The following is a 14,472-nucleotide window of genomic DNA, read 5'->3' as shown; positions in this document are numbered from 1 at the left end:
CCCAAATGATAAAACTACATAATTAATTTGACAATTAAGGCTGTAGAAGCAAGCTTCATGATGATGAATCAAGTTGATTCAAGTAGTTTTGATGATAACAAAGATGATGACAAAAAGCCCAAGAAGAATGATTTCAAGATTGAGTCAACAAGTTTCAAGAATCAAGAGAATGATTTCAAGACTCAACAAAAGATGAATTCAAGATTCAAGAGAAGAAATCAAGAAGACTTCACAAGGGAAGTATTGAAAAGTTTTTTCAAAAAACAAACATAGCACAATTTTGTTTTTCAAAAGAGTTTTTCTCAAAATTTTCTAAGTTACCAGAGTTTTTACTCTCTGGTAATCGATTACCAATTTCCTGTAATCGATTACCAGTGGCAAAGTTTGATTTCAAAAAGTTTTCAACTGAATTTGCAACGTTCCAATTGATTTCAAAATGGTGTAATCGATTACAAGATATTGGTAATCGATTACCAATGTATCTGAACGTTGAAATTCAAAATTAATTGTGAAGAGTCATATCCTTTCATAAAAAGCTTTGTGTAATCGATTACATGGTTTTGGTAATCGATTACCAATGACAAGTTTTGAATAAAAATCAAGAGATATAACTCTTCCAATGGTTTTCAAGTTTTTCTAAAGGTTATAACTCTTCTAAATGGTTTTCTTGACCAAACTGATGGATCGAGTGGCCTCAGAATAATTAAGAAGGGGGGAGTTGAATGAATTATTCCTAAACCTTTACCAATTAAAAAAATTACTCTTTTAAGGCTTTTACTAAATTGTTAAGAGAATGAGGAGTAGAAGAGAAACTTAACAGAAAGTAAAAGCGGAAATTAAATGCACAGCAGAAAGTAAAAGAGTAGGGAAGAAGGAAACAAACACACAAGAGTTTTATACTGGTTTGGCAACAACCCGTGCCTACATCCAGTCCCCAAGCGACCTGGGGTCCTTTAGATTTCTTTCAACCTTGTAAAAATCCATTTACAAGCAAAGATCCACAAGGGATGTATCCTCCCTTGTTCTCTTTGAACCTAGTGGATGTACCCTCCACTAGAACTGATCCACAAGAGATGTACCCTCTCTTGTTCTCAGTCAAACCCAAGTAGATGTACCCTCTACTTGTACCACAAAGGTTGTACCCTCCAATGTGTTAAGACAAAGATCTCAGGCGGTTAAACCTTTGATACTTTGTGAATGGGGATACAAAAGAATTCTCAGGCGGATAGTCCTTTGAAAACTTTTGTATAAGGGAAAGGGAAGAATCAAAAGAATTCTCAGACTGTGTCGTTTTGAATTCTTTGACAAGGCAGAAGGGAGACACAAAAGAATTCAGGCAGTTAGTCCTTTGTTCTTTTGGAAAAGGGAGAAGAGAGACACAAAAAGCATTCAGGCGGTTAGTCCTTGGTGAATTCTTTTTGGCAAAGGGAGAAGAGAATGAAAAAGATTAATAGCACAAGTTTTCAAGGTTTGGAAAAACCAGAAAACTTTGGAAAGCTTTTGGCAAAAGGAAGAAGAAGAAGAAGTTCAAAGAGACTCAGAAATCAATGTGGAAAACTTGCTTGTGTAAAGAATGAATTGGAAAAGATTGATTGATAGAATGAATTAATTTAAAATGCAAAACAAAGCCTTTCTTTTATAGACTCTTCGTGTCTGGTCAAGAAGACCATTTAGAAGAGTTATAACTTTTAGAAAAACTTAAAACCAATTTGAAAAAGTCAAAACCTTTTTGAAGAGTTACATCTTTTGATTTATTTAGAAACAACCACTGGTAATCGATTACCAAATCAGTGTAATCGATTACACAAAGCTTTTAGTGAAAGGATGTGACTCTTCACATTTAAATTTGAATTTCAACGTTTAAAGGCACTGGTAATCAATTACCAAAACATTGTAATCGATTACAACTTTTTTGAAATCAATTGGAACATTGTAAATTCATTTGAAAACTTTTTCAAATCCATTTTGCTACTGGTAATCGATTACAACAATCTGGTAATCGATTACCAGAGTGTAAAAACTCTTTGGTAAACATGTTTTGAGAAAAATCCATGTGCTACTCGGTTTTTGAAAAAACTTTTTATACTTATCTTGATTAAGCCTTCTCTTGATTCTTGAGTCTTGAGTCTTGAATCTTGATCTTGATTTTTGAGATCTTGAACCTTGAATCTTCTTGATTCACTTGAGTTGTTCTTTGATTGATCTTTGATTCACTTGAGTTGTTCTTTGATTGATCTTTGAGCTTTTTGTCATCACCTTTGTCATCATCTTTTGTTATCATCATTGTTATCATCAAAACACCTTTGAATCATCTTTGATTCACCATGAAGCTTTGCTTCTACATAGACATGAAGAGTCTATAAAAGCAAGACCTTGACTTGCATTTGTACAACAATTATTACAACTTTTTCATATATTCTTTTACGACCTTTGAATCTCTTTGAACATCTTCTTGAACTTCTTCTTCTTCTTCCTTTGCCAAAAGCTTTCTAAAGTTTTCTGGTTTCCAAACCTTGTTCTTTCACAGAAAACAAAAGTGTGCTTTATCTTTTCATTCTTTTCTCCCTTTGCCAAAAAGAATTCGCCAAGGACTAACCGCCTGAATTCTTTTTGTGTCTCTCTTCTCCCTTTTCCAAAAGAACGAAGGACTAACTGTCTGAATTCTTTTGTGTCTCTCTTCTCCCTTTGCCAAAAAGAATTCGCCAAGGACTAACCGTCTAAATTCTTTTTGTGTCTCTCTTCACCCTTTTCCAAAAGAACAAAGGACTAACCGCCTGAATTCTTTTGTGTCTCCCTTCTCCCTTTTCCAAGAATTCAAAATGACACAGTGTGAGAATTCTTTTGATATTTCCCTTTCCCATAAACAAAAGATTTCAAAGGACTAACCACTTGAGATATCTTTTGTTTCCTCTTCACAAAGTTTCAAAGGACTAACCGCCTGAGAACTTTGTCTTAACACATTGAAGGGTACATCCTTTGTGGTACAAGTAGAGGGTACATCTACTTGGGTTGTTGTGACTGAGAACAAGAGAGGGTACATCTCTTGTAGATCAGTTCAAGTGGAGGGTACATCCACTTGGTTGTTCAAAGAGAACAAGGGAGGGTACATCCTTTGTGGATCTTTGCTTGTAAAGGATTTTACAAGGTTGAAAAGAAATCTCAAGGACCACAGGACGCTTGGGGACTGGATGTAAGCACGAGTTGTTGCCGAACCAGTATAAAACTCTTGTGTTTGTTTTCTTCTTCCCTACACTCTTTATTTTCCGCTGTGCACTTTAATTATCATTTTTACTTTAGATTAAGTTTCTATTTCTGCTCTTTACTTTCTTAACATTATAGTAAAAGTCTAATTGAATCTAGTAACATTAAGAAGGATAGATTTTTAATTAGTAAATGTTCATTAATAATTAATTCAACTCCCCCTTCTTAATTATTCTGAGGCCACTTGATCCAACAAAGGCTAATCAGTAATTAAAATGGTGACAAAAAGGGTTAAGAAATAGGACAAAATAATGACACATCACTTCTGTATAATGGAACATTTAAATATGACTAGTTTATTAGATTAATGACACATTCTTTCTGACGGTAGCATCGTCTTTCTCTCTTATCATTAACTTGTTGGGACTAATGATTGTTGAAGTGTACAAATGAAATAGGAAACATGTTCACAAAGACAAAAATGTTTCAGTTTTTATTGAGAAACATGCTCCGTAATTTTTGTCATGATTGAAAAACTATTTTCAAAATATATTTAATTATATATGAGTCCTTACATTAATCTCTCTCTCCTCTTGTTGTTAGTTTTTTTTTTACAATAATATTCTTGTAATTTTGTGAGTTGATCATCACCTTCTAGGAAGGGATGATGATGTACATTTTATTATGAGATAATACGATACATAAGTCCATCTGGGAAGGGGATGAAATTATTATAGATACCTCCATCTAGGATGCGGAAGTGATTCTAGATACCTTCGTCTATGATGGAGAAGGCAGTGGGATGTCATTGCATGGAATATGAGCTCATAGACCCTTTGAAGAATCTGAGATCGACATTGGTTCTTGGAACCAAAGAATTGTGATTCTGGGAATCACTAAGTTGTGCTTGTTATATTTATTTGGATGCGTTGAGATGTTGTTATTTATTTAAATATTTTATTTATTCAAAATTTCATGAATTGTGATTGTTTAATATGATTTTTATTGGTGTGTAAATATATACACATATAAACTTATTTTAAATTCATTGCAGATTTCATGGTTGATTTTTTGGATTACCTCGTCAGCTGAGAACAACATTATTTGCAAACTTTTGTCAATTATTTTATTCTATGGGATTATCATCTCATTATAAGTGTTGTTTTCAGAACACCAAGAAGAAGTTGTTGAGTTTGAGGAGACTTCAAGATATAGTTTACTTAGTTACATTAATTTTAGCTTAGTTAGTACTTCAAAATAAGACGTTGAATGCGATCACTTTCATTATATTTTTAGTATTCATTTAGTTTAGATGCCCATATTTTGAGGATAATATTTTTACTTATGTAAAAACTTATTTATTTGACTTTATTTATTATACATGAGGTATTTTCCTATTATTATAATTGTGAGATTTTATATTCTTTTAGTACGGGTTGTTATTTTAATGGAGGGCATTACAGACAAGCTAGTACTAAATCCTAAGGTAGATTGCTTCAAGGGCAAAGAGTAGCTGATTGAAGTTAATGAAGATGCACCCCCTAGACACTATGTCAAAGCTTGACCAGGCAGACTCTTCAAGCACGAAGTAGTTGCACTGCATCAAAAGAGGGAGCTTTCAAGCAAGGATTGGCAAGCTCTATAAAGGTATTATAGACTAGGAGCTCACTGCTCTAGTCTGAAACCTGAAGAGAAGCCACCGTCGGAAGAAGTTCATCACAAGACAGAGCGTTGCTATCAGACTACCAATAGAAGCAAGATTTTGCTACTGTGTCTGAGCGTAGTTTCTCCTTTATTGTTGAGCTTCCAAACTCCATGTTCACTTTCATTCATCAAGTCCAACCCATTATAGAAAAAGTGAATTCTGATGATGAGGAACCTGTTGTTGCTGCTAAAGATTTGGCCATGGAATTCTATGATGGCCCTCCTCCATCCTTGGAATATGTACATTTTCTTGAGAAAAGACTACTTTGAACTAGGGAGGCGCTTGTTAGAGCTCTTCATGATAGGGCTCATGCTAAAAGAGAAGCCAAAAGATGGAAAATGCTTAGGGAATTCTTATTTTAGAAGTTTTCTAAAACACCAATGGACAGTTCCTCTGATGATGAATCTAGAGATGATTTCTTTCACAAGATTGAAAACGAAGAAGAAGCTGCCAAACAAAAGAGGGAGAAGTAAAAAGAAAAAGAATGCAGTCTTAGTAGAAAATGCACAAACTCAGGGGGGGCATCATGAAAGGGAAATTTTCTAAAAATCTTTAAACTCTTATTCTTTTTCTATTCATCTACTCTATATGTGATATGCTTTTTCGATGAATAAAATGAGTTTTCTAATTAGAGGACTTCGTCCCAAAGTCTTATGATGCATTATGTTTTTTACATTTCTTATATTGCATCTGATAAGACTGACATTGCACTTAACTATCATCATATATAGCATATTTTTGTCTTTAACTTTTACATCTGTGTTTGTTTGACATCATAAAAAAAGAGGAGATTGTTAATTCAAAAGACATTTATGTCTTAAAGACAAATCAAAACTCCTAATTATTTAGATTAGATGCAAATAAATATAAATGATAAAAATTGTGTATGATATGCTATTAGATCATGATCTATATTGGTTCGTCTGTATTTTCAGACAATGCTTTCATAAGACAATCTAGTATAGCATTTAGGTAGTGCATTTAAGACCTTCACTTAATTCTTTGTGTCTAAGATTCATTAATGTAGAAAACATTCTCATAGGATCTGTCAAATTCTTATGAAGAATAAATGAAGTCCACAATCTGGAAGATATTGATCCTTATCAAAAGGTGCGCTTTGTTGTTGCAAACCTACTATGATGAAAAAAAATGACTTCCCTGCTGGAGTACAACACGCTAGCCTATTAGCATGGACTTTGCATGAAGAAGGAACATGTATATAGAGAGTGAAGAATCCAACTGTTATAAGACAACAAATACTTGAAGATGAAGGTTATATATAGAAGAAGCTTTGAAGAAACAAGACACAAATCATCTACACGATCATATTCTTTCATTCTCTCTTGTAAAGATTTCTTTAAAACTTTGTATAGATACTAAGCTCTCAAAACACTTTGTATACCTTGCAAGAAAAGATTAAAAGTGTTGAGTGATGTATCCATCTGTAAGACTATCACAAATTTAGTAAGTGTGCAAACTTCCAACAAATCTTGTTGATTTGCTTAGAGCCAGCAGTGGCTAGGTAGGACAAAGAATATCGTGTTAAAGTCAATCTTGGGGTAGAACTTGCATCTATAAGTGCAAGAAGCAGCAGTGAAAAGTACTTGTAACTTTGATAAGTTAGTGGAAACTTGGTGGGTTGCCAAGAACTAGACGTGGTCTCGGGTTTGAGACAAACCAATATATTTCTTTGTGTGCTTCTCTTTATTGCTTTAACTGAAAAAAGGTCTAAATTTGTTTTTAGATCTTATATATTCTTTTGTTTTACAAAGAAATTTTTTTTCTCATTGACTGATAAAGTTTGATCTCTAAGCATTTTTATGTCTATCTACATCAAGCGATAAATGAGTTTTTAGTCTTAGAAAAAGTTTTAAATTTCTAAAAACATAATTCACCCCTCCTTCTCGTGTTATTTCCTTCTGCATTAAGGGACTAAAAACTTAGTTAACCCATAAAATTTTTCCCCAAGGAATGGTGACAAGTCATGATGATTTTTCTTCTTTTTTCTATTTTGGGATTTTGTCAAGTGTGTTTTTTTTGTCACTGACTTCTTATGTATTTTCTGGTACATTTGAAAGAAAAAAAAAACAAAACAAAAAACAAGAAAGGACTAACGAATGTAGGCCAAATCAAAACCTAGAGCCGTAAGAATATTATTTGGAGGGAAAGGCCTCTCCATGGCTCCCTCATCATTGTGTGAACTCCAGCCTGCAAAGGTATCTGCCACCTTGTTAGCAACTAGTGAAATATGAATAATGGAGCAGTCCCAATCCCCCTCCATGATGTCCATAATTTGACGAAGAATATCTGGATGACGATGAAGACATAAGCTTCTCTCACAAACAACATTGAAGCTTGTGGCTGAAAAAGGTGATGGAGCTCACAAACCAAGAGGGGGGTGAATTGGTTTCTAAATCAAACCAAACTTTTTAAAATCAGAGTTAAGAAAAAACTTCTTTTCCACAGATCATATCACAAACTTTTGATAAACCAATATTTAATCAATCATCCTTTACACAAAATCCTTTGCTAAAGTTCTTTCTTCAAAAAATATTTTCTTTAGCATTCAGTAAATTAATCAAGACCATAATGAGAAAGAAAGACAAGACCAAGAGAAGAAGTATACCAATTTTTATACTGGTTCACTCTCTATCTCTAAAGAAGCTAATACAATTATCTAATCCATCCCGAATTAGATTTTCATTATGCATATAGAATTCTTACAAGCAATCTCAATTCCTACCCCAGAAAAGGAGACTAAGGTACCCAACCCTAGGGTCCTCTATGAATAAGAGCCTAAGAAAAACCTACCCTTAGCACAAACTAGAAAAACCTATTCTGGCATGCCTTCAGAAATTCATGCATATACTGACAATGTGTAAACCACACGAAAAGTAGAGTCAAAGAAAGACACAACCTGATCAATCATATGCAAGATCCTTGCTTGAATGAATGAGTACCTTCTTCAACTCAAGAGAAATACACAACACAGTTTTCACAATATGATCTTCATAATCAAAGATTAGAAGTTGAGTCACACTATATCTAAGCACTTTTTCTTCTCTTTTTATCACTTACTTAAGCTCATACAAATTTCACACTTATTTTTTTTTCACACTGAAGTGAGAACACAATGTGGCTATTTATAGAGAAAACAGTTATAACCGTTTGTAATCGATTGAATATACAATGTAATCAATTATTTCAAAGAAGTAATCAATTATATTATCATTTCAATCAATTAAAGTATTCTTCCCAAAATTTGGAAAACTTTTAAGAACAATGTAATCATTTAGATTCTTGATGTAATCGATTAAAGTGTTCTTGATCACTTCAGAAACACTTTTAAGAGAGAAGCAAATGATTATATCACCTAGTAATTGATTAAAGTAGAGACTCCTGAAAAATCAATCATTGTCTCAAAAAGAACTGTATAATCAATTATGATTACCTTGTAATCGATTAAACCGATACGAAAAACTTATCTGCAAGCTATAAACACTTGTGTAATCGATTACGATCAACCTGTAATTGATTAAAACAAAGACTTTTAAACACTAAAGAAAATTTCTAACTATAGAAACTTTTTTCTTATGCCTACATGATGATGCATGATGCACATATGAAATGATAGAGACTAAGATGCAACACACAATACAACAATCAATACAAATTCCACTCAAGAGAGTTGGGCATGTAAAAGACAAAGCTTCTTCAAACATCAAGGCTAAGTCTTTATGTTGCTCCCCCTATCTCTAACAGTGGTAATATCACTATTGTCAGTCTCACAAATTAAGTTTCTCAAGCCTTATCCCAAGCATATATGAGACCATGATTTACTGCCAGTAGTTCAACCATAATATGATCTTCAAGTCCCATGCAAGTGGAGAAACCAAACTACAATCTGCCAACACCATCCCGGATAACCCCTCTAATCCCCATGAAGCCCGTGCTAGGAATAAAGCTCATGCCCACATTTAGTTTAGAGAAAGTAGGTAGGGCAAGGTCCAAGCTTAACTAGGGGTTTGCTGAACACCAATATTCACCAATTCGGTGTACGTGATTTTGATCCTGCAAAAAACAAAGTTAATGTGCCAGTGATCAATAGAAAAATAACATTATTTGCCAACATCAAGCCCACCACAAGACTGAGATAATAAGGAACAAGTCCTTATAGGAAAGAATGGCATGAAACCATGACTTATGATTCGTACTTATGAAGATTCAGCTTACTGGGATACCACTCCAAATCCAGAGTTCTCTTGAATGTGGGTAGTTACAGAGCACATGGAAAACATCTTCAATAGGGGTTGAACTTCTCATACAAGCACTCGAATCCTCCAAGTGACATTGAAGTCATTTAGTGTTTGTTGGGAGGGTAGAATTTAGAATATGCCAGATGAGGAAGATCATTTTCTTCAAAATAGCTAGCTTCTAGAGTTTTTTCCAAATGGGATCAAGGTAATGGAGATCTTCTCTCAACAACCAAAGATAGGCCGAAGCTATTGTATAGCACCCCCAAGGCGTGGCCCTTCCAAGTAAAGAAGTCGATATCAATGGGGTTAACTAATACATGAACAAGATGGATGCTCTAAGTTAACTCACTAGGCATCTAGGTAAGCAAGCACCTAAGGCCCCATGAGCAACATTCCTAAAGGTCATTTAGCTTCAATAGGGTATCAACAAAATGGATGTAAGGCCCAGAAGGGGCTAACAAGCCCGACCCCATCCAATCTGAGTAGAAGAAAGAGGATGAGCCTTCCCCTAAATTGATAGTAAATCCCTCACAAAGATGGCCCACATATTTGATAATATTGTTCCAAAATTGAGAAGGTCCCCTTGCCGAATTTACGGTGAGTATAGAATTGGCACCCGAGTATTTCTGTTATAAAACTCGAACCCAAGGTTCTTCAACATCATGAATAATTTTCCAAATCAACTTACCCAAGAGTGATATGTTTGTTGTCTTGGTATCTCTGAAGCCCAATCCATTATAATATTTTGGATTTGTGAGGACTTTCAAAGGTACAATGTTCCAACCCTTGCTATCTCCATTCTTAGACCAAAAGAAACGATGACAAATTTGGTCCTCTAGATGTAGGCAGATAGATTAGAGAATCCAATAAGCTTGCATAGTATAAATTGGGTTGGAGGCAATGATATACTTGGCTAGATACATTTTGCCCACTTTATTCAATAGCTTACTCTTCCAAGAACCCACCTTTGCTTGGACTTTATCCACCACATGGTGAAAATCATTAGCAACAACTCTACTTGCAGGATCTTTGTGCCACATGTACTTACCAATCGAATTGGCACAACTAATCCCTAGGATGTGTTTAATATTGTCACCAATAGTTGTATACACCCTTGGGGACTTTATGAATCTAAATTTCTGAAGATTGAATTTTAAATTTGAAGCTACACAAAAATCAAAAAGGGTTTTCTCAACTAACCTGGCTCGATCCTCATCTCCCCGACAAAAAAGGAGAATATCATCGGCAAATAACAAATAAGATAGGGGAGGGGCCCCTCTGGATAGGGAAATAGAGTTCTACTGGTTCGTCTGCACTAGCTCATGAGTTTTTAAAGCTAGCTTCTCAATACAAAGAACAAAGGGGTATGGGGAAAGCATATCACCTTGGCAAAGTCCTCTTGCTGAAGAAAAACTATCTAGTTTAGAACCACTCCAAAGGACACGGAGATTTGTGCCAATAACTCTCCACATAATTAGTTGAATTACCTTAGGAGGGAAACCAAAGTCCTTTAGAGTCTCTTGGAGGAAGTCTCATCAAACCCTGTCATAAGCTTTCTCCATGTCAACTTTAATGTTGAGGATCTCGGTTTAGCTTTACACTCACATATATAGTGAATGACCTCTTTGTTGGATCAGGCGGGAATCTAGAAAGGGGGCTTGAATAGATTTTTTCAAAATCTTTCCCAAATCATTCTTAATACAGATTAAAACATCCCCTTCAAATCCATTAAAGTTTCTTCAAAGGATCATTATAAACCAGAAACTTCAATTATTATAAAATGTGTAAAATAGAATCTTGTATGATGGCCCTTGAGATCAATTCCAATGCCAAAATTAATTCAAGACTTAGAGTTAAGAGAAAAAAGAATCATACAAGAGTTTATACTTGCTCAGTTCAATCAGGACCTACATCCAGTTGTTCTAAGTCCTCTTAGAACTTCCTCTATATAGAGAAAACAAGTACAAATACTATGCACACACAATTCTCTAATAGAACTCTAATCTTTCTCATGAACCCTACAATAGAAAGACTCAGAATTGAAACTCTATCAATTCTTTGACCCTCTTGGTAACCCTAACCAAGAAACCCAATCTAAAAGAATGAAATATAAGGATTGAATACACTTGAAATGTGTAGATGTTCACTATCTTCAAGTTTTCTTCACAAGATGGTCAATTCATGATGGTAGAATGAATGATTATTTGATCAACTTCAATCTTCAAACTAAATCTAGTGCAATCATTTTACAGGACTCTCTTGAAATGTTTTTCTTCAAGACTAATCGCATCAATAATCATTTTCAAAGGTTACATAGGGGTATATATAAGTTTTGACAATTAAAACATATCTAATTGATTATAAAATTAGGTAATCAATTAATTCGTCAAAATCTCTGTTGGATCAAGTGGCCTTGGAATAATTAAGAAGGGGGGTTGAATTAATTATTAATGTACTTTGACTAATTAAAACTTATCCTTCTTAATGTTACTAGATTTAATTAGGTTTTTACTACCAAGTTAAGAAAGTAAAGAACAGTAATTGAAACTTAACCAAAAGTAAAAGCGATAATTAAAAGTGCACAGTGGAAATTAAAAGTGTAAGGAAGAAGAAGACAAACACAAGAATTTTATACTAGTTCGGCAACAACCGTGCCTACATCCAATCTCCAAGCAACTTGCGGTCCTTGAGATTTCTTTCAACCTTGTAAAAACCTTTACAAGCAAAGATCCACAAGGGATGTACCCTCCCTTGTTCTCTTTGAACAACCAAGTGGATGTACCCTCCACTTGAACTGATCCACAAGAGATGTACCCTCTCTTGTTCTCAGTTGCAACAACCCGAGTAGATGTACCCTCTACTTGTACCACAAAGGATGTATCCTCCAATGTGTTAAGACAAAGAATTCTCAGGCGGTTAGTCCTTTGAATCTTTGTAAAGGGGAAAACAAAAGATATCTCAGGCGGTTAGTCCTTTGAAATCTTTTGTTTAAGGGAAAGAGAAGAATCAAAAGAATTCTCAGACTGTGTCCTTTTGAATTCTCTTGAAAAGGGAGGAGGGAGACACAAAAGAATTCAGGTGGTTAGTCCTTTGTTCTTTTGGAAAAGGGAGAAGAGAGACACAAAAAGAATTCAGGCGATTAGTCCTTGTTGAATTCTTTTTGGCAAAGGGAGAAGAGAATGAAAAGATATAGCACACTTTTGTTTTCTGTAGAAGAACAAGGTTTGGAAAACAGAAAACTTAGAAAGCTTTTTGGAAAAGGAAGAAGAATAGGAAAGGTTTCAAGATTTCTCAAAAGATGTTCAAGAAGTTATTCAAAAGTTATATCAAGTACATAAAATGCAAGTCAAGGTCTTGCTTTTATAGACTCTTCATGTCTGGTCAAGAAAACCATTGGAAGAGTTATAACCTTGAGAAAACCATTGGAAGAGTTACATCTCTTGACTTTTTATTCAAAACTTGTCACTGGTAATTGATTATCATAAACATGTAATCGATTATACAAAGCATTTTATGAAAAGATGTGACTCTTCACAATTGAATTTGAATTTCAACGTTCAGATACACTGGTAATCGATTACCAATATATTGTAATTGATTACACCATTTAGAAAACATTTGGAACGTTGCAAATTCAGTTAAAACTTTTTGAAATCAAAATCTATCACTGGTAATCGATTACCAGAGAGTAAATACTCTGGTAACTTAGAAAAATTTGAGAAAACTTTTCTTGTAAAACAAAACTATGCTATGTTTGGTTTTTGAAAAATCTTTTTTCAATACTTCCCTTGTGAAGTCTTGACTTGTTGCTTCTTGGTTTCTTCTCTTGAATCTTGAATTCATCTTCTCTTGAATCTTGATTCTTCTTGATGTCTTCTCTTTAATCTTGATCTTGAACTTGTTAACTCAATCTTGACATCATTCTTTTGGGCTTTTTGTCATCATCAAAACTTCTTGAATCATACTTGATTCATCATCATGAAGCTTACTTCTACAATCTCCTTTATTCTACATTTCCAAAAACTGGATAATTGATTATCAGAAAGGGGTAATCGATTAATTCATTTCAGTATGAGTATCTCTATTTCTTTTGTATTGTCTAAATAATCGATTATCATGTGTAGTAATCGATTATAGAATCACACAAAGAGCTTTTCTTTGTTTCTAGGTGTTGGGTAATCACTTATCAAATGAAGTAATCAATTATCCTAAGCTACAAATCCTTCCTTCTTCTAAAACAAGCTTGGGCTCTCGATTACCAAAGTAGGCAATCGATTAATTCAATGCTTCTAGCCAAATTTCAAGTAGAAGTAAGTTCTTAGGAAACTTAGAGAACTAGAATACTTCATATTTGATCAACATTAATCATGAAAAAGACTTATACTATATCACACGCATGCCTAGTCCAAAACATTCAATGCAAATGCCTTATCTATTAAACATGTTAGGCATTGCAAAATTATCAAACCAAAACTAAAACTAAATGTTTTTATTTATTTTATTTCAAGAACATGTTCTTCATCCCTCTCTCACTCTCACCCACTTTTCTCTCTCTAGCAAGCCCGCACGTTGCAAAGGCACACTTTTTACATATCTAAATTTTCTAAAACAAGTGGGGTAGTAACATTGATCAATTACTGAACCAGATCATAAATATCTATGCCGAGAAAATAGGAGAACTCTTAAAACCTGCTAGAATTTCACAAAGAATAAAATAAAAGAAAACAATTATGATTTTGCTTGGATTTTGAGAAAAATTAAAGGAGAAATCAACATGGAACAAAATTCATGTTGCAAAAAAATGTTTTTTTTTCGTTTTGTTTTTTAATTTTTTTGAGGACTATAGTCAGCGCTTTTGGTTCCCCAATGACACATTTTCATTGGTAGTGATGGAGAGCCAAACTGTCATGCCAATGCACCTAATTGAGGACATTCCCCATCCGTTCGACGACTCAAATTCACATTTTCTAGAATCATATCTCTCTTAAACAACATATGAATGCTCGTCGAGGCTTGTCGGAGTTTGGATCAAAAGTGTGCATCAACACCGACGTTGTACTAGTTGTTGAATTCGACAATGGTGAATAAGGTGAAGACAACACCGAGACTCAAAGTGGCGCTTGGGGTGGAGGAATGGGAAGAGTGGATGGTGCGTACGTGTCAATAAGTGAAAATAAATAAAATTTCTATTTTATAATTTTACATGTGGCATCCACTAATTCACCACCTCAAACGGGTCATCACTTAACAAAGCTCCCAAACAGTGGGGATGAATACTTTAAGGACAAAGAACGGCCAAACAAAAGTTGG

The sequence above is a fragment of the Glycine max genome, chromosome 20 (genome assembly GCF_000004515.6).
Source record: "Glycine max cultivar Williams 82 chromosome 20, Glycine_max_v4.0, whole genome shotgun sequence".
Lineage (NCBI taxonomy): Eukaryota > Viridiplantae > Streptophyta > Magnoliopsida > Fabales > Fabaceae > Glycine > Glycine max.
The sequence above is the reverse complement of the archived record's forward strand: the minus strand, read 5'-3'. Positions refer to the sequence as shown.